This window comes from Equus przewalskii, chromosome 19 (genome assembly GCF_037783145.1).
Source record: "Equus przewalskii isolate Varuska chromosome 19, EquPr2, whole genome shotgun sequence".
Lineage (NCBI taxonomy): Eukaryota > Metazoa > Chordata > Mammalia > Perissodactyla > Equidae > Equus > Equus przewalskii.
The window spans coordinates 12,263,848-12,287,338 of NC_091849.1; positions in this window are offsets into that span (position 1 = coordinate 12,263,848).

Genomic DNA, 23,491 nt, shown 5'->3' on the forward strand with positions numbered 1-23,491 from the left:
TGACACATAATCTAGAGTAGAGTAGACAGTAGAACAGAGCTGTCCAATAGAACTTTCTGCAGGGCTGAAACTGTTATTTGTGCTCTGCCATGTGGTAGTCAGTAGCCGTAAGAGATAACTGAGCATTTGAAAGGTGGCAATTAAGACTGGTGGATGAAATGTTTAATTTTACTTAATTTAAGCTTTAATTCACCACATGTGGCTAGTGGTTACCACATTGGACAAGACAGCTTTATAACATTGTTATAATACAGACTTTTGTTGCAGATGTTGTGCTTTCTCTAGAAAACCAAGCATGTATCATAACAGAGTTATCCTTAATACTGGCTTTCCAAGCAGACTTTTAAAAGATTGTTTCCCTATGTTGTTTTTCTTGAAAACAGGATTTCATAAAAATAATGGCGTGACAGACTTTGTGAAATGTATTCTATCCTTGAGATAACTGAATTTTTTCTTAATTTCACACTAAATGAGAGCTAAAGAATCCTTGTTTGATTCCATGGGAATAGAACTCATTCCTTGGTTGCAAGTAGAGAGAAAAGAAGTTTCTCACTCTGTAGGTTTTTTCCAATTAATAATAGAACGAATTTGAATGTAATCTTAAAATATCTTCCAGTTAATGAGAATTTCTTGATATTGAACATTTAATAATAAAAATAGAGTCTGTCCTTAAAAGTAGGGCTTCATGTGTAAGTGTATTTTCCCTAAAATATTCGAAATGGAGATAAAATTAGAAAAGAACAACTGGTAAACTTCTAAAGGCTTTATTATACAAATTCTGTCTTGAATGAATTCAAGTTATTTTCCAAGTATGTTTCTAATTCATTAACCCAGTATTTCTTAAGTGGAACAAAGATTGAGTAACATTATCTCCATTTATCTCAAAATAAAACCTTTCACCCTCAAAGAATAGAAAGAAGTTTTCAGGTAGCTGATAGTACTGAGAAAGTGATACTAGGCTAGAAAAGAATAGTAAAAAATCTCACAAGCAATACTGATAAATGCACAGGTGCTTGCGTGAGAAAGCTTATTGATGTGTTTCAGAATTTGTGAGTAACACCCAGTAAACAAGAGAGTCTGACTTGCGTCTGGAATGAAGGAGTGGCATCGCTCCTTGTATCTTTCCTCACCTGCTGCATGACTGAGGTTCCCAAACTGGGACCATATGATGGCCTGCCCTTGCTTTATGGTGATGATGTACAGACATCTTTATTCTAGCTGACCAGAGCCCTGTTTGAAGAATTCTTCACACACTTTTACCCTTGGTGCAGAAAATCATCTCTACTCCAGAAAGTGACTTAAAAGCCCAAAACTGGATTTTTGGAGAATAAGCATTTCTCATGTGCTCAAAGGCAAATAAGTGGAAATCAACCTCGAGTCCTTAAAATGAGCTAAACTGCTGCAGAAAAACAAGTGAAGTCCATGCTTCTATCTCTTCGTAATTTGATTTTCAGAGGAGTTTGTACTTGAGAGGATGTAGAAGTTCCATTTGGGGATCAAGGTACGTTTCCACCATGATAAAACCAGTCCATAGTCCATTGAGGTCATGTCTCAAGTCTTATGACATATGGCCCAAGTGGAGGAAATGAGGCCCCCTCGCTGCCCACTCCACTCCTACTCAAGCTCCTGCCACAGACGGAACACTCAGCGCCATAGGAGAGGAAGAGCCCTAGACTCTGTGACCCTCGGAGCCATGAGGAAGTTGGTCAAAAGCATTTGTCAGAGAGGTACCAGAGAACATGCACAGAGAGAAGACCTCTTCCAGGGTTAACCAATATAACCCTCAGACTGTCAGGTGTCCTCGCTGGAGGACGCAGACCTGAGAACTGTGGTTGATGCAAACTGTGGTTAAAGCATGAATATTTAGCTCTTGCAGGAAGCAAGATTGAGTATCTCCCACGGAACTCCAACTGCGAGCCTTGATACAAGGAAATCACTGTATACAAGGAAATCATCTATAACCATAGATGTGAAATCAAAGAGGGAAATGAAAGAACAGGATCCAAGCAAGAGCTGCAATAAGGCACTTCCTTCAGTTCCACCTTACTGAAGGTTTCCCAATTCCCCAGCAAAGACGAATTAGAAATTTCATGAGAACACACTGTATATCATTTCTCGATTAATGTGTAGAGTGCCAAGTCCAGTTGTTTGAAAAACTGCATGTATCAATTGGGTGAGTTCAGCCATTCTCAACTGATCTTTTAGTAGTTTGTATAAAATTCCAGCTTTCAGAAACTTCCTCAGTGTAAATTAGACAGATGCACGTCAAGACCCATGTTTCGCTTATTAGTCTAATACCCAGTCCCTAGCACTTGACAGGCCTTGTTGTGTGTTGGCTGAAGAACCACAATTGACCACTACTGTTACAATTCTAGGTCTAGAGTAGGCAGCTGAGGTAAGCAGCGTCTCTTTCAGAATGTCCCCTGAACACTGCTCGTTCTTCCCTTGTTGTTATACACATTATAATCTCTACAGTAATTGTTCATTTCCCTAAACTCACAAAAAATATCTACCTATAAGTATGGTAAGATTGCTAGGTATTCCTGAATGTTCATGTTTCCCTTCTTCCTCAATAACAAAGCCCTGAACGCTAGTGGTGTCATGGCCACCTAGAAGAAAAACTACATTCCCTCTTGCAGCTAGATGTGGCCAGGTAACTCAGCTTTGGTCAGTGGATATAAACAGAAGGCACGTGTACAGCCCCCAGGGGTGTTTTAAAGGGTAGCGGCCAGCTCTTCCCGTGCCTCTTTCCTCCTTCCTGCTGGCTAGAATCCAAACGTGATGGCTTAAGCTGGAGGAGTCACCTTGGACCTCCCTTGTGAAGTGGCTTACTAAAGAAGCCTAGCTTGAGAGAGAGTATTTGTGGAGCATAGAGATTATGAAGTAAAAGAAAATGAAGATATCAGGCATAAAACTGTGTTCAGACAAGATCTTTGTGGCAGCTTACAAGCAGAATGGATTGAATTCACATACCCGAGCCCACTAAATTTTGTACTGACAAAGAGGTCACAACCCGGCCTACAAAAGCTTTTGACCATTCAGTCCCTAAGTGATTCCACGTCCCCAGGCCAGCACCAACAGGAAGGCTGTGAAAACTGTTAAGTCTTCAAAAAGCGCATACGCTTTTGAGTGTTATGGACAAGAAAATATTTCCCAAGGAGGAGAGCCAGCGTCCACACATGACAGTGGACAAGGGAATCCTTTCTTGGAAGCAAATGGGGGTCTACCAGGAGGCCGGACATTTTTTTTTCTCTTTCTCCCTGTGGAAGCTGAAATTTTTAGGGATAAGTAACCATTGTGTGACTTTTATCCTTTTTTTTTTATGAATGGGAGAAATGTTTGTTTGATGTTTCTCCTGCTCTTATTGTACTATTCAATCTGTTATATCAGATAACTTAGATTTTTTACGGGCCCCCAGAACATGAGTAGCCACATCCATTCTGATGAAGAGCACTAAGCGTGATCTAAAAATCCTGGGCTTAGACTCAGATGCATGAATCTGATGGAACTTTGGGATTCTTTCTCCGGGCGGGGGCTGGCGGGGGCATTGAGTGTGTTTTAAACATGGAAACACAAGGGTACACAGAGATGCTTGGGTGGCTGAAGGGGAGACCTAATTGTCTTCCAACGTCGATTCTCCCTGTCCTCCTGAGTGAAAGAACTGGGGGCTGTAAATAGCAGTGGTGTGGACGGTATCTCGGAAGTGTCACTAAAGGAGATAATGTGGCCTTATCCTGCCTCCTTTTTCCTGCTGCCTGGAATACAGTTGTGATGGCTGGTGGCCGATCCTGTTGTGTGCTGGGAATACTGGAACATCAAGCTAGAAAGCACTGGATGCCCTGATCATGGTGGAGTCATCACTCCAGTCCTGGATAGCTACATTCACGTGAGAGGTTATACAAATTTTCATCAAGTTTAAACCACGTTTATTTTGACTTTCGATCATTCTCGGTTGAACCTGATCCCAACTGCTCTAGAAAAACATTTTCACTATGGAAAATTGAGGATATATATTTGTAAGCAAATGCCTTTAGAAATCATGATGGGAAAGATGGCTCAGGAGAGGAGGAAAGGGAGGTGTTGGCACAACTGTGTTTCTGTAGGCCCAGCAGTTATGCTGTAAAAACTGTTTGCAAAACAGCATGACTCTACATTTTTCCCTGAGGTGATTGCCCACTGCTCTGGGGTGAGTGGAACATCATCGATGTAATTGCTTACATATTCCTTTCTTCAGAAATTAAATGTAGTGCACAATCGAAACCAGTTTTTTCCTCCTCTTACTCATTTTAATAGGAGATAATCACATGAGTAACATGTTTTTGAAGACTCTATCATTGTTTCCAGTCCCTTATATTCTCTAGCAAATGCTTTATCTTGAGCAACTTTTGCAAAGTGCATCAATACACATGCCTGCTACAAATTTAAACTCAATAAACCAAAGAAAGCAAGGGTGTGGCGCTGGGAATTTCTCCTGAAACAGTCAAGTGTGCCCTGTGTGGGCTGTCCTCGTCTTTACTGCTTTTCCATAAAAGGCTTCAGAGAAGGAAGTTAAACCGCAACCCCATTAGGTAATAGGCTGTAAATTAATATAATTTATCTGGAATGAGGAAAGGAAGGTTCAGCTTTGATTTTCCTCAACAGCATATTCCTCCTTGCTTCACAGGTGTCCCTCACATGTCAGCTGAGACCCAGGAAGCAGCCTGGGATCCCTCAGCCATCCCCACCCAGGGCTTTCTGGAGGTGCGCAGTCTTCAGAAATATTGAAGGTGTTGCACAGTAGATGGTGCAATTTCACAGCCAGCCCTTGCCAGGCTGATTTCCAATCCAGGGAGTGGGAATAGTCATGCAGAAGAGTGGTGAGGAGCTTTGACTTGACCCAGACCCGATTGGGATACTGGTTCTGCCACCAACTAACTGTGTGGACCAGGAAATGGAGTAGTAAGTGGTAAAGAGTGTGGACTCTGCAGCCAAACTGCCTTGGTTTCAATTCGGCCTCTGCTACTTCTTTACTGTGTAGCTTTGGGCATGTCATTTTGCCTCTCTGTGCCTCATTCGTTTTGTCTGTAAAATGGGAACTTCTGTGTGCCTACCTCGCAGTGTTGTTGTGAGAGACACACGCAAATGTGTTGTAAAGTATCTCATGGCATATCGTAAGTACTAAACTATAATTTACTTTTTTAAGTGGCATTAGTGAGATACTAGTTAAACACTATAATGAGGCAGGTCCAGATTGCAATCTCAACTTTGCTACTCACCAGTTAGTTGAACTCGGATCTCTGCTCACCGTGCCAGCCTGTTCTGTCTCTGTCTTCCTCTGACTTTCTATGCTTTGACTGCACTGATCTTTTTTCAATTTCTTTAGCTCTCTTCATAGTCCATATATAATATTTCTTCCGGTGGGAATGTTCTTTATTACCATTACAGTTGTCCCCGCTTATCCACACGGGATCCGTTCCAAGACCCCCAGTGGATGCCTGAAACCACAGACAGTACTGAACCCCAGACGTACTATCTGTTTTCCTGCACATACGTACCTATGATAAAGTTTAATTTATAAATTAGGCACAGTAAGAGATTAACAACAATAACTTCTCTTTGGCATATCTGAATGGTCAGTATCACTATTCTTGTGCTTAGGGGTCATTATTAAGTAAAATGAGTTACTTGTGCGTAAGCACGGCGATACCACCACAGTTGGTCTGATAACCAAGGTGCTGCTGCTAAGTAACTAATGAATGGGTGGGTAGCACATACACAGTGAATCCGCTGGGCAAAGGGATGATTCACGGCCAGGATGGGATAGAGGGGGACAGCGAGATTTCATCACACTACTCAGAATGGCACACAATTGAAAACTTATGAATTGTTTATTTCTGGAGTTTTCCACTTAATATTTTTGGACTGTGGTTGACCACAGGTGCCTGAAACCGTGGAAAGTGAGATTACGGCTAAGGGGGTGCTACTGGATTATCAAAAGTCTCCTCCATGGGAAAGCTATTTCTGTCCTTCCAGACCAGGTTCAGCTCCTGTGAAACCTCTCGGAGCCCTCTCCTCCAGAGGACCCGTCCTAACTGGGGTGAAAGGTTCACCTGTGCAATTCCTCCTAACTTTGCCGAGAGAGCTCTGAGAAGGGGAGCAGAGCCCGTGTCTGCCAGTCCAATATCTATCCTAGTGTCTGGCTCAGAGTCAGCACTCCAGCAACATCTGCTGAATGAATCCACAAGTAAATAAAATGAGTGTGAGAAGAATTCCCTTTTCTGCTCATTTTATAAACCCTGAGCTCCCCGAAGGCATGCCGTATTTCATTTATCTTTGTATCCCAAGAGCCTAACACAGTGCTGACAGTTCGTAGGAACTCAAAATATTTGTCACGAGATTGAGTAAATTGTATGATAATGATTTCAATCCAGGTCACTAAAATGCAGCGGTCTGATTTGAAAATACATCCCACGATCTCTTTAGAGAGGCTTTCTTTGACTATAATCTTATCTATATGAATATTTTCTTCGTTTCTCTCTCGATTAAGAAAGCATTTATTTACTTGTGATGGAAAATTCCTCTCTTCTTGTGTTAGGGGTATCTCACTACAAAGAATAAGACTAAGGCTGTCAGGACAGTGACTCTGAAAGCTTTTGGTTTCAGAATCCCTTTATATGCTTAAAAATTGTTGAGGATCTTAAGAAGCTTTTGTTTATGTGGGTTATATCTAACATATTAGAAAATAAAACTGAAGAATATTTAAAATATTTTTCTTTGTTTAAAATGACAATGAGAAACTCAATATGTATTAGCATAATTAATTTCTGTGAAATTAAAATAAAAAAATTTAAAAAATTGTTATTTGTTTAAAATAACAATGATAAATTCAGCACATATTAGCAAAAAAATGAATTTTAATAAAATTAATTATATTTTCTTTCTTTTTTTGAGGAAGATTAGCCTTGAGCTAACATCTGCTGCCAATCCTCCTCTTTTGCTGAGGAAGACTGGCCCTGAGCTAACATCCGTGCCCATCTTCCTCTACTTTATATGTGGGACACCTGCCACATCTGGGCTTGCCAAGCGATGCCATGACTGCACCCGGGATCTGAACCGGCAAACCCCAGGCCGCCGAAGCAGAACGTGAGAACTTAACTGCTGTGCCACCGGGCCGGCCCCTAACTATATTTTCCTAATGGATCTTTTGCCCAAGCATGATTTTGCCATATAATGCATCTATCATTTGGAAAATGTTGATTCATTGAGTGAATAGTTGACCTCCCACTTATTGGCTATACAATATATTAAAAGTCACATTTGTTAATATCATTGACCTCGTTGGAAAGGTCTTTAAGCATTGGGAGGCTGTCAGGTTTACATTAGCACACACAAGTTTTCCAAAATTCTTTTTTGCTTGAAGGCTCAAATTTTATCTTTGGCAGCAAATAATGACGGTTGTTTTCCTCTCGGTGACAAGCTCTCTTTATTTAATCTCAAGAAAAAGTCTAAGTAGCCAGGCCTGAATAACAATAGTTTGCTGTCAATTGTCTTTCAAGAAAAAATGGTGTTCTGTGAAAAAATAGGCGATTTCACCTTGCTACTCAAAAACTGTACATGTGTTGGAGTATAGTCGAAGCGCTGTGTGCACACTTCCTATTTCATCACATAGAATATTGAAATGACGTCTAGTTAAGGGTTGAGATTAAAATCAATCATTTTTTCTGTTTTATTGAGGACATGAAACCATTTTCCCCTCTTTTCTTCCGCAAGTGTGTGGTGCTAAAGAACACAGTGACTACTAGTGCCACCTGGAGCCCTCGCCTCAACTGGCACTAAGGCGGCAGCTGTTCCACTCACTTTTGCTTTTGCACAATTAGTGTAAATGTCAACATAGTGCAAAAGGCAAATAACATCTTAGTATAATTATTAAAATAGTTCTGGTCTCACGGACCCACAAAAGGGAATCCCAGGGGGCAACAGACCACACTTTGAGAATGGCTGTGGCAGGGTATTCTAGTATTAAATTAAAAGACCCATTGACATCACATGGATGCAATTTACAACAATATGGTCTTCTAATTCCGCGTGTTTTCTGTGCTCCCTATCCCATCAGGAATAAATAACCCAAGAGCAAATGTTACGAAAGTCTATGACGATCGGTTTTAGATAACGCCCAAGAAATATCTTACTAATAATTATTACTGACAAAAGGAGTCTCGAAATGTCTCTTTAAAAATTTCTACTCCTGAAAACATTTCAGAATTTAAGAGGGAGCAATAATAATAGTAAATAACTACAAAGTTCCCTTTGAATGTACTTTCGGCAGCTTTTTTCCTAAAGATTTATCATGTATTATTTTAACTTTAAAACATCTTCATGACGTGGTGGCACAGGATTTGACAGCATCCTCATTTCATAGGCAAGGAATCTGAGAATATGAGACTCACCCATAGTCACAAAGGAACTTGGGGGTGGAACCCTGAGCGCTCCTGTTTACCATTTCAATCCTTTTCCATTTCACGGCGCTGAAGCACTTGGTCCATCCAGCCTCAGCAAGCGTGTTTCACTTTAATAAAAAGAGAAAATTCCGATGAACTCAGAGACTTTGGAAATTCCTAAGGTGGAGTTTGCAAAGTAACTGAAAACCTGCGCGGAAAGTGTGCCTCCCATGAGCGTTTCCAGTTTCCATTTCTGTGGATAGGTGGAAGTTCATGGAAAGGAAGAAATTCTCTCAGCCTGGGCCACATCACTTGCTAAATTTGGAATTCCAGATTAGAGAAACACCCTCATATGACTGAGCCCTCAATCTCTGATGTCCTGGAAGTGCTCATTCTGAAAGTACAGATATATTTTTCCTTCCCTTTTGAAGCCAGAAGGGAAACTTGACTAAGGAGTCTGCTGCCATGGGCCCGTTGTGAGTGATTGAGGATATTATTTGGAGATTTAGGCAGAATGTGTTGAAGGGAAAGAGGATGTGAATGGGGACGGGTGATGAGAGAAAAAGAAGAGAAATCTGAGCCTCTGGTTCTGTAAGCAGAAGCAGTTTTAAAATGTCGTGTCCGTATTTACTAGCCTGATACAGGTAACAGAATCTTCTCTACATGTCACCAGTGAGTAATTGCCATAACATCGCTGTATTTATGTGACCCATATTTTACCTCCCAAAGGCAGAGGAAGATCCTTAGAGAGACACATGGGTCTCCAGTTGTGTGTAGAGAGGATCGGCTATTTTCCCTCCCCTTCCATGTCGTACGGACCTTTCCTCTTAAAAAGACTCATCTTTTTCTTATTATTTCCACTGGGCTCTCCACTCTTTAAATCCTAGCACAGCATTTAAATGGAGGGCACAGGTGAAGTGTGTCTGAATGGAGCCTGCCTGACCCAAGCCACCTGGCAGTCAGGGCAGCCTCTGAGAGGCCTCCTTCTGCACCCCACATCTCAGGGTCAAAGAGAGATCACAAGAAAACACGTTGCTCAGATGTGATCGCTTCTGAACCATCTGAAAAAAAGCTTGCCTGGGTGGACCATTTTCTCAGACAGCGATTTGCCTAGGAGTTGCACTGACATTGTTCTTCTGCGCCAAGAATATCAATCAGTTCAAAAGTCCCTCTCCTGTGAGCCATTAGTGAGATCCCGGACATGCACACACAAGCAGAATTTGTAAGCCTGCTGTTTGGGGCTAGTGTAAAGGTCAAGGCTGAACATTGGAATTAATTGTTCATTCTGCCGCAATCTAGTTTTCCCATCTCCCCCCTCCCACTACCCCTTTTATATAATCACTTGACTTTTTCCTCCCTCTCTTGATCCTGCTTTTCTAGCTTTACTGTTCTCAGTTAGGAGTATGAGCCCTTTGGGATGAAACATGACAAAAATTCTGGGCAGAATGGAGACACATTTTACAGATAAAGGAAAGAGCATGGACCATGGGCCACAAGACCTAGACTCCGCTTACACTAACATTTTCTAGCTTATACCAAGCCACTACCTTCTCTCTGCCTCAGTTTTCCATCTTAAACTGGGGGCCATATTACTTACTCTGTCTGCTTTACAAGATTCTTGGAAGAATTGATTGCTATCATGTAGCACTATTTGACAAAGTGTTTATTTACTTCATTCCAGTTTCTGGTGCATACCAGGCACTCAATACACATTTTTTAATTGAATGATTGTATTTGGAAATGTTTTGTAAACTGTAAAAGTGTTACTGCCCAAGGTGGGCAGTCTGTTTGCCAAAAGACACCCCAATAGTTGAGAGGCAAAGTGGTAGGAGAGAAAGGGTTTTGGGTTTTATTACAGCTTCCTAGCAAGGGAGAGGGTGGATGACTAATGTCTGAAAGAACCATCTTGCAAAACAAAGACTATAGGCCAGTTATATAGGGGCTGGTCTCTGGGTGGTGGAGGCTTCTGGTGTTCGGGTGGGGCAGACATCTTCCTGATAATCTTTAGTTTTACTGGATATGCATGAGAGACCAGAGCAACGCCCTATACCCTGATTTAGTTTAAAGATAATAAGAAGAAAATCTTTAATATGTATAGTAAAGATAGCTGTTTATGTGAGTGGTGCCAACAAAAACACTGTACAAATGTTTTTATTATACTTCCCATAGATGATACCGGTAGTGGGCAGTGCTCTGGGCCCTTGCTTCTGTTGTGTGTGGTGTATGAACAGGCTGGGTCCTGGCACAGCTGGGGTTCAGGGGATCTCTTTCCGGGTCATTCCGTCTGCTTGGTTTCTGTGATCCCATCTCCTTGGGTGGATCTGACCTGCTGCCCAGCAGATTGCACTAAAAGGACTTTGGGGTGTAAATGCTATTGCTGGAGGGTGAACGTTGGTCTCCAGAGGGCTGGTCACATAAATTCATAACGTGTTCCTGTAATATGGAATGACACAGATTCTGGCATTGAGAATTTTATTGGTCTGGGAAATTTCAAGGGCATTCCAGATCAAACAAGGGACAACAGTAAAAGGAAGAATTTTAGAAGCATTCTTAAGAAGAATTCCTATTTACACCTTTGTTATGGATTGAATTCTGTCTCCCATAAATTCAGCTGTTGAACCCTAAACCCCAGCGGGACTGTATTTGGAGAGAGGGCCTATAGGAATGTAATTAGGGTTAAATGAGGTCATAAGTGTGGGACCCTAATTCTCCAACAGGACTGGTGTCCTTATAGGAAGAGAAAGAGACACCAGAGCTTTTCTCTCCCCTCTCCCACCCTGGGGGCCACAAAAGAAAGGTCACATGAGGACGGAGCAAGAAGGCAGCCATCAGCAAGCAAGAAGAGAACTCTCTCCAGGAGCCAAATCATTTTGCACCTGGATCTGGGACTTCTAGGTTCTAGAACTATGAGAAAATAAATTTCTATTGTTTAAGCTACTCAGTTTATAGTATTTTGTTATGGAAGCCTGAGCAGCTTAATACAGATTTTGGTATAGAGAAGTGGTGTGCTACTATAACAAATACCTAAAAATGTGGTATTTTTGCCAAAAAGCAAAAAAAGAGTTTTGAGATTCACGCTAGCAAAATCTTAGATTGCCTTGAAAGGATTGTCAGTAGAAATGTGGATATTAAAGGCAATTCTGATGAGGGCTCAGAAAGAAAAGAGGAGGGCTCTGGAGAAAGCCTCTATCATCCTGCACAATACACATTTCGTTATGAACAGAATGTTGGTAGAAATATGGACATTAAAGACCATTCTCATGAAGTTTCAGAGAGGAATGGGGAACGTATGATCAGAAACTAGAGGAAAGGCTATCTTTCTTACAAAGGGGCAAAGAACTTGGCTGAATTCTGTTCTAGTGTTTTGTGGAAAGTAGAACTTGTGAGTGATGAAATTGAATATTTGGCCAAAGAGATTTCTAAGCAATGTTGAAGGAGTAGCTTGGTTTCTCCTCACTGCTTATAGTAAAATTCAAGAAGAGATAGATAAATGGAAGGAATTGCTAAGCAAAAAAGAAACCAAAACTTGAAAATCTGGAAAATTCTCAGCCTATCCATATTGCAAAAAAACGAGAAAGACATTCTGAAGAGTATACTAAAGATGTTCTTATGAATTTGATAAAGAGATTAGTATGGGTGTGGACCATGGGTTCGATCAGTCATTTTTGGCAGAAATTCAGAATAGAGATGGGATTATACCATCAGAAAGACCACCAGCTGGCACTAAATGGAAGAGAGAAAACAGAACAGAAGGAAGGAAGGCTGCCAAACTTCTGAGATTCCTTAGGAGGGGTCAATAGAGCTATCCAGCTGTAAACATACATCATCCTTCAAGACAAGAGAAAAATGACCCCAAAGGTGATTCAGAGATCATCAGGATTATTACTTCCACCATAGGCCCAGGACTGGTTTCTCCTTGGTTTCAAAGGGTGTGGTCATCTCTTGGCATTAGCAGGTCAGGTTGCCCCTGCCCAGAGCATCAGGGGCAGGGTCACCAGGAAGGGCCATGGGATGACACTGCTGTCCCAGTAAGCCCAGAAAGAGGAGTGTCGAGCCTAAGAGGATTATTCTTGAGCTTTAAGATCTACTGAAAGTTATCTTGCTAGGTTTTGGGCTTGCTTGGGACCTGATACCCCTTTCTTCTTTCCGATTTCTCCTTTTGGAATGGGAATGTCTGTCCTATGCCTGTCCCACCACTGTATTTTGGAAGCAGATAACTTGTCCAGTTTCACAGGTTCACATCTAAAGAGGAATTTCGCCTTAGGATGACTCCTACTTTGAGTTTCACGTGTATCTGATTTAGATGATATTTAGACGAGACTTTGGATTTTAGACTTTAAAGTTGATGCTGGAAGAAATTAAAACTTTTGGGGATGTTGGGATGGGATAAATGTATTTTTAATGTGAATTTTGGGAGGCCAGAAGGTGGAATGTTATGGACTGAATTGTGTTCCCCAGCAAATTCACATGTTGAAGGCCCAACTCCCAGTGTGAGTGTGACTGTATTTGGAGAGAGGGGTTTTAGAAGGTAGCTAAGGTTAAAATGAGGTCATAAAGGTGGGGCCCTAATCTGAAGGACTGGTGGCCTTATAAGAAGAGGAAGAGACACCAAATGTCTCTCTCTCTCTTCCTCCCACTCCCTACCACACACACCATGTGTCACAGTGAAAGGCTATGTGAGGATGGATCAAGATGGTGTCTGTCTGCAAGCCAGGAAGAGAGCTGTCACCAGAACCCTAACTGGCTGGCACCTTGATCCGGAACTTCCAGCCTCCAGAACTGTGAGAAAATAAATTTCTGTTCTTTAAGCCACCCAGTCTATGGAATTTGGTTATGGCAGCCCAAGCTGCCTGATGCAACCCTGCTCCCCTCTTGGTTTCTCTGGCTCACTTCTAAGTAGTTATCCTGGCATTCACAGCTTGTCTCCATCCTATGTGCAAAGGCACATGGCAGCCCAGGAGTGGACTGGGTGTATGTGTTTGACAAGCCTTGTGTCTCAAGCATAATGGAAAAGAGGAGACAAGAAGAGCTACAATTCACTGAGTGACAACAGACTAGAAAGCAGCTCTTTTCCCTGCCTGGCCTGAGGTAATTTTGGTGTATTGCATTAAACTTCAGGAGCATGAACGTGTATAGGTTATTTCAGTTGGCCTGTGGAATTCTCTCAAAACCACATGTATAAGGTCTAGGACTTTCTGTTGCATCAGGTTTTTTTAAAACAATGTTTCCAAAGTTAGTTGTGACAAATCAGCTTTGCTCACAGCCTTGTTATTGCCACTTGAAGTCACATCTTAGTGGTATTGCCAACAGACATGCACAGGGAAATGATTATTTGGGAGAGTGAAAAAAACATATTTTATGTAACATGATGATAGAACAAATGTGAAGACTGAATTTTTAATCCTCAGCCTCCAATTTTTTGAAAGGTTGGTGCTACAGTCTTCTCATTATTCAGCCAAATATTAAAATGATTTGGCATAAATGAGTCAAAGTTAGTCTATCACAGTCTTTCTCAAACTTTAATGTTCCTACAAATCACCTGAAGAGCTTGTTAAGCTACAGATTCGGATCCAGTGGGTTTGGGATGGAGCCCCACATTCTGCATTTTCTTTTTTTTTTTTTTTGAGGAAGATGAACCCTGAGCTAACTGCTGCCAATCCTCCTCTTTTTGCTGAGGAAGACTGGCCCTGAGCTAACATACATGCCCATCTTCCTCCACTATATACGTGGGACGCCTACCACAGCATGGCTTTTGCCAAGAGGCGCCATGTCCGCACCCGGGATCCGAACTGGCTAACCCCAGGCCGCTGAGAAGCGAAATGTGTGAACTTAACCGCCTCGCCACTGGGCCGGCCACCCCACATTCGGCATTTTTAAGTTTCAGTTTATGTTGCTGTTGCTGATCTAGCAAGGGTTGAGCATACTGTGTATTGGACTGAATGTCAGAGGGTAGAGTTTTCTCCATAAATAAAATACTATGTGAATATTTTAAAATACCGGGTACAATTGCTTTATTTTGCAGTGCTTCAGAATTTCTCGCTAAAAATGGTTCAAAATCTTGCACTTTGAAGAACTACATTATAGGGATTGTCAAATGATTTGAGCAGCAAGTGCTCGACATGCATATATGCTTAATACTGATTTCTGGGATGTAGATCTTCAGAAAGGCATGACAAATGTTTTCCAGTGATCTAAAATGATACATCCCTATTTAAGGGACTTAGAATTCTGTGCATTTAGTGACAAGACAAAGTTAATAGTGTCAGATCACTGAAAAAGCATGGCTAATCTGAGACTAACAACACAGCTCCTTTTCAAATAGCCAGTCATCTGGGGTGAGCAATTGGTTTAAGAAATGGTAAGGGAGGCGTGTTTCATAATTTTATGACTGAGTACCTCCTGGAGTGAAGGAAAGGCATTGAAAAGTTTGGCAAGAACTGGTAAAGCCGGAGTCCTTATTTGCAAGGCTTGGTAGCCTGTGGGTGTTCTATTGTTTATTTCACTGTGATTTATGATAAGCAAATTCCTATCGCTGATTATACCTCGCTGGCCTTCTCAAGACCTCTCTCCTTCCAGACAACAGGGACTGCCAGAACCAGGCTTGCCAGTGGAGGAAATTCCCAGGGGTCAAGAAAAGGATAAGACTCCTATTTGAAGCAATCATTTGTACACTTTCAGAACGTGTATAAATGTACATTCACAATATCTATGTATGTGTAATAGGTAGGAGAGCATAATTAATAAATAATTCAAAGAGTATTTTCGGCTTAAAAAATGTGCTTTAGCCACCCAACCTCACTGAACCAGATCCCTCAGAAGTATACAAGAGGAATTTGTTTCACACAGTTATAAGTAAGAGTATTTGTTGAACGTTGGAAATGATATGGTGTCACGTTTGTTGCCAATGGCCTAATTTGGATAAAGGTGGTGCACTTTTGTTTGTATTTTGTTTCTTTTTTTTTTTTTTATAAGTTAGACTTGACCTTGGAATTGACATTCTATCAAAAGGTCTTTACGACTATTGCCAGTGGTAAAAACAGCTAAAAGTTTTGCAGGATAGTTAACCTGGAGCAGGTGTCTTCAGGATTAACTCACTTCAACTTTTTGCCTAAACAACGCCAAATTTCTGGCTTTCTTGCCATTATCAATAAGTAGAAATTTTCAGCATTGCTAAAAGTGTGTTATGTTCCACGGGAGAAATTTGGGTAAGATTGAGTTTGGAAAAGTTCCATGTTGCCTAACCTAGGAAGTGCTGGCTCCTGCCTGTGTCTAAGCAAACTCTGTACCTGTTTATAAAGCAAAAAATATTCCAGCTTCCAACTTTGGTAATTAGGAGCCCATCTATGCCCCCTACATCCGAATTTCATTTTACCATAAAATACTCCTTTCATCACACCATAAAACTATTCCTTCAAAAAAAAGTACTCCTTTAAAAGGTTGCCTTCAAAAGATGCCTGTCTAGGAAATGGAATTAGACAATGAGTTCAATTGGCCTCATTGGTCAGTAAGTCAAAGTCTCCCTAAGCAGAAATTTCCAGTGCCTCTTGGCATGTTTACATGTACCAACTAGAGGTTTTCCATACAGTCATTGCCTATAATACCATTCAAATGTATAGTGAAATCCAGCAAGTCATTTCTGCTTAACTGATATAACACAGATTAAGCCATGATTCCTGAGACTGAAAGATTAGTCATGATTCTGGCTAGGGCAAATGTCTCTAATATTACCACAAATGTAAGATAAAGGGATGTTCAATTGATGAAAGGCACAGACCAGCAAAATAACATAATTAGGGGAGATGCGACCTTAGCTGCTGTGCCTCTAAAGTTAAACTTTGGATGGACACTGATAAGGAACACATCAGAATACTTATATGTAACTCAACGGATGTTAAAAAGAAAACAAAAGACCACTCACAGATATATTGAGTCATACCCAACAAAACACAGTCAACTAATTAATGATTTACCATTTGATAAAATGCATTGATAGGTGATAGATTTCTCCTTAGTAGGAACATTGCAGACTTACACAATGAAAGCAATCAATGACATAGAGCTTGCTGAAAAGTCAACAGTGCAAGTGAAACCAATGATCACATTAATTAATGTGGCACATATGCCTTCGATGGGTATCTTACCACATCTGAAATGTCACTCAAGAAGACATGCTTGCTCTCTCTCTCTTCTGAATTTCCAAGAAGAGATTACTACATGTCTCAAAAATGAGTGCTCTCTTAGGTCATTCTGATAGAAATGCATTTTAAGTCCACGTGTGTATAAATGTGTATGGGTAAATGTGCAATTAACAGTATCCTTTTAGTGTTCTGCATGTGTATTAGGCCAAATTGATACACCCATTAGGTACTGTTTGGCAGATTCAGTTTGCTTTGTTCTCCATTTCATTTGCTCCTAAAATCTGGTTGTAATACAGAAATTCTTTGTAGGCTGTGTAAACATAAATGATTGCTGCTGAAATTCTAATAGGATTCTGTTCCTACCAACAGAAACCAATGCCCAGGGAGCCAGGGGAAGAACATAAAAAGAACAAAACCGTTATTTTAATTTCACACATGATCTGTTTTGTGTTTTTGACAAATGCTTTTATTTCATCTGAACCCTAAAAGAAATAAAAAATTAGGTTCCATTTCTGTCCTTCACCATATCATCTCTCCAAAGTAAAATGTCGCATATTTTGAGTAGGGCTCTGAAGCTTGCTAGAGAATAAAGGTATTGAAAGAGGGGTGAATGTGGGATGGGTTCTAATAGTGATGAAGCTTTCTGCATGGTCCTAATGGCTTTCCAGAACTTTCAGGTCTCGGTAATTCTGCAAGCGTATAAGCTGGCAAGCCTGACTTCTCTTCAGTTGCATCAGTGTCAGTTAAACTTGGGATTGACAGCAAGCTGGAGAAACAGTCCGGCAGCTTTAAGTTTCCCTCAACTTAATTTACGTCTTTATTCATTTATCTATTCCCCAGTCTTCACTCCACACCCACGATAAGCCAGATGTTCTGCAGGATACGAGGTGCACATAGATGAATAAGCTTTTCCTCATGGAACAGGTAATTTTAAAGTTAAAAGATAAAGAAAAATATCCAATTTACATCCAAGAAGAAGAAGAAAAAAAGCCACCTGTAAGGAAATGAAATCCAGATAACCTCACAATATTTCTTCAAAAGCTCTAAACGCCAAAGACAATGGAGCAACGTAGAGAATTGTGGGAGAAAGTTTGTGACCAAAACACGCTCTACCTGCAGTCTCCGTGGTGGAGATCAGAAAATGGGCCTCCACAGGTTCTTTCCGGTGGAAAAATGCTTGAATGCATACTATAGCCAGCTAAGGAGTGAATAAAACTAGGAGCTTAAATTGTGTTAGAAACAGACCATCAGTGACCAATGAAACGAGTGAATTAAAAACTGAACGCATCTGTCAAAACAGGAAAAGAGAAGATATGTAATGGGAAAATAATCATTTTTTCAACAAATATTTGTCAGACCCTCTGATGAACTAGACACTATTCTAGACAGTGAGATGATAGCAGTAAATTAATTGGACAAAAATTAAATAAAATCTAAGCTCTGTTCTCATGGAGCCTTTATTCTAGCAGGAGAATAAGAAAATGAACGAGATAAAATAAATGAAATGCATACTATGCAGCAGCACAAAAGCAATAATGTGGGTATGACACCTCAGATTTTTTTAGCAAAAATTTGAAGATGGACAGAAAAGGATAGAAAAAGTAAGTAAAAGAGGGATAATTTTCTTATGTATAAACAGTAAAAAGAGTTTTATACTTTTCGGGCATTTATACACATGGATACACAAAGCAAAGAATAGAAAAATTATTTCTTAGAGAAAATATAAGTCAAAGAAAACAGCATCAAACAGGACAAAAAGAACAATTCGTATCAATAATAATTTTAAAAAATCAGCATACCCAAAGTCAGTGGTCTTACTCCTCAGAGGACAACTCAGGATATGGCCTTACAGCCCCACAGTCAAGCCTAAAACCTGGAGGCCGTGCTTTACTCCCCTTCTCTCTCATCCCACACACCCAATCCATCACTCTCCAAATTCTGTTTTTCCACCTCTTAAATACATCTCAACCTGTCCTTCCTTCCATGCTTACCACTGCTTTGCTCATTCGGGGCACTACCATCTCTTATCTGGCTTTCTATCACAACCTCAAAGCTGGTGTCCTTGCCTCTAGTCTTGTTTCCATCAAACCTATTCTCCACAGGCAGATCAAAGCAATCTTTCAAAGTCATCTTTCTCCACATGGAGATCAAAGTAATCTCAAAAATTTTTGAAATGGAAAACCATTTCAAAAAAAATGATTGTGTCATTTTTCTTCATAAAACATGATTGGCATTCCATTGTCCCAACTCCTTAATATCCCCCTTATAGTTTGATTCTTGATTATCTCTTCAGGCTGACGTCACTCTTGCTGCTTTTTATATCCAGCCACACGAACATTTGCAATTGCGAAATAGCAGGTCAGGCTCATTCTCATCCTGGGGCCCCGGCACAGGCTATTTCCCTCTGTCTAGCACCCTCTCCTTCTATCTTCTTTTCCCTGGCCAATTCTTACTTTGACCTTAGGCATCGCTTCTACTTGTAAACCTTTCCTGACCCCCATCTCTACCAAATCTGGTTGAGTTCCCGTTGTAAGCATTCTGTTACAACCTTCACCTTCCTCCTCATAACACCTTTCCCGCTTTATTATCACAGCCTGTTGATATGTCTGCACACCAAACTAGATTGTGAACCCCACAAAGCTGTGGGCCAAAGATCGACCCAGAAGGGCTTTCATTATTAACTGAGAAATTCTTTTTTAAAAGAAGTAAGAATTTATCCCAAGAATCTAGAAAAGAGAATAATAAAATAAGCCAAGGTGAGTCAACAGAAAGATTCAACCAAGATAAAAATAAATAAATCAGAAAGCAGAAAAACAGTATTTCTTGAAAAGAAACATGCACAAAAGTGCATAAATCTGTGGCAGACACAATCGAGAGGAAAAGCATATACGCAACTGAAGAATTTGGTATGAGAAAGGACAATAGATATGAAGTGTCTCTAAAATTATGCTTGTGATTTAGAACATCTTTTAAAATGGCAAATTTTCGGGATACACATGAATGAAGAAAATTGTGTTAATAATTAAGAAGTCTGAAAACTGCAATAACTATGGAAGAAATGGAAAAGGTTCTCAAATAATTGTGTCCAAAGAAAGGCTGCTAAGCTGGATAGATTTACAGCTTTCACATTTTCAAGGAGCAGATCATTTCTGTTAAATAAAGTGTTCCAGGGAATAAAACAAAATTAAAAAAAACTATCACATTCATTTTATGAAGATGAAGTGACTGCTTAAAAAGTTGAATAAATAACTCACAATTCCTGAATTGAACAGCAATCTCATCTTTGAATATAGCTGCAGAACTCCTTAAAATAATTGCAATCCAAACACAACAACTCCTTAAAAAATCATCCACTGCATCCAAGTGGAATTTATTTCTGGAATTCAAGGATGACTTAATGAGAGAAATAGGTCAACATATTACATAAACGGATCTAATGAGAAAGAAATAGTAAAGTTCATAAAACAGTTTCAACACCATTCTGGACAAAAATTCTTAGAAAACGAAAACACAAAGGACATTACTCAAATTGCTAATGAATATCCAATGGCTAAACAGCAGAGGCACTGTCATTAAAACCAGGAATGAGACTAGGAGGCCTAACATCACCATTACTATTTATAGGAACGCTCTGAAGCTGTGTTTTGGCTTATAATTGACCAAAATCTGCCCATACGTTTTTGCTTTGATTTTGGCTTTGGGAGACTGAACAGAGAAATACCTGCCTCCACTGGATTTCTAGCATCCCTGAGATCCTGTCTGGTCAAAAAGCATATTATTATGCAGATGACCATCACATCTAGTCAATGATTGATAGTTTATATTGATCTAAGAGCTACAAGATTTTCATTTTTGTAAGTCAAAATGATCAAATATCAGCCATTTCTTACGGTTTAGTCTAGCATAAGTACTGAGGGAGAGTATGTTTGCTAAATGACTTTAGGGAGGACGTTGTATCTGTGGAGATGAGCAGGAACATCTCATGAATGAACAGAAATTGTTACCAGGTGCGTGGTAAGGAGGGCTCCGAAACTAAACTCAACTTCTCCTCCTCGGGTGCTTAGGAATCAGTGTTTCCCAGCACCCTCCTGAAAAGCTGGCACTAATGAGGCTGCTTGGCACCTGAACTCAAAATCTTCTCCTCCATCACTCACATCTGTTCCCCGATAAGCCATCAACCTAGTAACAAGAGAGAGCACCAAGGCACGGGGCAGCCTCTGCTGGAACATAGTCCTGAGTGCATGTAGCTGTGACCAGGGAAAGCATGTCCATCCTAATGATGCCAAGAAAATGCCTGTAAACCTGCTGACTTTCTCCCTGGGAGCTCCATCCTGCACCAAGTGATGTAGGCTGTGGCTTGCCTGAGTCCGTAACGTGACATCTATTTTGAACCAAGTAAGGTTTACAAAAAAAATTAAACAACAGTATCAGGAGAATAATAGAATTAGATTATATAGTACAGGCAATCTTCACAGTATTGTTTGCTTCTAGTACTCACGTCATGAAATAAAATACTCATTAAGAACTGTATTTAATTGTCAGTGATTTAACTTCCCTTAAGCCGTGGGTACTTTGGGAAAATGTGCTGCTTGGGAATTCTTTACAGCTTGTGAAGACGGGATAACAGCAGAATGTCAACACTACCACCTTAAATTTTCATGAGGAAGTAAACCCTAAAATGACGTAAAACAACAATCTCAGTGATTTATACTGATATAATGAAGAGTATTTAAAAAGAGTATAAAAGAAAAACGAGGAACCCAAAACACAGTTGATGTTAATCTGCCCTTTAAAAAATAGATTTAACAAGAATGTTCTAAGAAGATAATCCTTTATATCTCTGAGTCTTCAATGGTAAAATTATTACTAAAAACTTTGTTGAAATGGTCCCTGCAGACTGGCAAACGTTTTCAGTAGTTGAAAACGAAGGATTTCAGATTTGCAAAATCTACGAATCCTATGTACAAAGTCCATTTTTTGTATACATATTACTAAAAGATATTTTCCTGAGTTCCATTTTACTCGGCACAAAAGGTTATTGACATTATTAAATGTGCTACTTCCCTATTTTGTGTCTCAGTTGTTGGGACATGCAGAGCCCATGAGAGGTCTTTTTAAATCTGACAGCCTGGTGAGTTTATGCTGAATTAGCTAGATTTCTCTTTTGTGTGCTGAATAAGAGATTTGAGAACACAAACTAACAAGATAATGCACCTGATTGAGAAAATATTTATAGAATGGAAAATCAGTAAAGATTAGTATTATCAACAATGGACAAACACAATGAAGGCTGTGAATGACTTAGGTATCACGCACATACACAGTTGTATTCATACCCTTCAATTGTGTGTGGAAACTAATTCCAGCACGGGATATTCTAACAGGATTACCTACCCAAGAAGAAAGATCCCAGGCCTCTTCCATTCTTTTTCTTTGATCAAAGACAAACTGCATGCTATACAAGAGATTTTAGAACTGGCTTGTCATGTTTTAAAAAGGTGGAAAAGCAGCTATTATGTGTAAAAAGACTGCTTGAACCAAATAAAGCCTCAATAATGCATATTACAGATAATGGTACCAGTCTAGCAGGATACACCAGTCACCAACTTTTTTTTTCAGAGTAAGTAGTTTGTTCACTGGAACCTGCTCGAGAAATGATGAAACTGATGAGTGCAAATATTTTTTTCCATGACTCCCACTATAAAAATACTCCTATCACTCTGTTCCGGAAAAGATGCTGCATTTGCCTTACAGGCGGTGGAAGCTGAGATGCAGAGGGAAAATCAGAGATTATTTTGCTATCCTGAAAGACTGTTACATTCCGTTGTGACATTTTTAGAGCCAAGGCCTAAGGAGAGATTTTTATCAAATGATTTATCTGAATGCAAAATATATTAGAAATCAAAATATAAGTGAATGTACTACCAACCTTGCTGAAACTGAGTATTTATTTAATGTCATTAATGGGCAGTGTGGTACTCACAGGAGCAATTTAGTGACCAACTAGGCTGACAAATTACCAGTCCTCAACCATAATATTAACTTAAAAAAATTGACTACCAAAAATTTTAATAATAAAATTATAAAGATAATTTCAGATTAATTTTGTATTCCTGCAATTTATTCTATGTTGAAGATATATGACTTTGCCATCGTTTTGGCTAAATATTAATTTTTAACATTTTGCTCTTTCAAAATTCCTCCAAAGTGTATAGTCAGTGTCCTTCTACTAATAATGCTCTGAAAATACTGGCTAGTGCATTACATCATCAAACATAATACCTGAAGGAGAGAAGATAAAATTACCATTATCTGCAGATGACATGAATATAATGCTAGGAAACCTATGAGCATCAACTGAAATATTCTTAGAGTTAATGAGAGTTTGTTAGCAACCCAAATTTAGCAGCATAGAGTTTTGAAATAATATTTAAATAGTTAGAAAGATGCAACTTTTACTGGTGAGATAAATTAGTATAAAAATGCAAATATTTATAAATTAATTTGACGGCTTGACAAAATCCTGATCACAATTTCAATGGAATTTATTTTGGAGCTTAACAAAAAACATTGAGAGATCATCTAAAGGAACAAGTGGATAAAGTGACTAAGAATTTTTCAAAAATTAAAGTGATGGGAAGAAAACTGCTCTTTCATATGTAAACTATGTTATAAAGTAACATTAAGTAAAATAGTGTGATTTTACTGAAAAAAGTGGAAAGATCTGAAGCAAAATAGATTGTGAGAAACAGACTCCAAACCTGTGGAGAAGGGGTGGTGCTTGTGGTAAATACCATAAGGAAAATTAGCTCTCAGGGGAGAAATGACCAAGTGCCTCCTCTCTCTTATATACTGTTGATTGAATTAATTTTTAAGAAGGGCTTATAATAGTTCCTGGCACATAGTAACCTCTATATAAGTGCTTATTAAATAAAT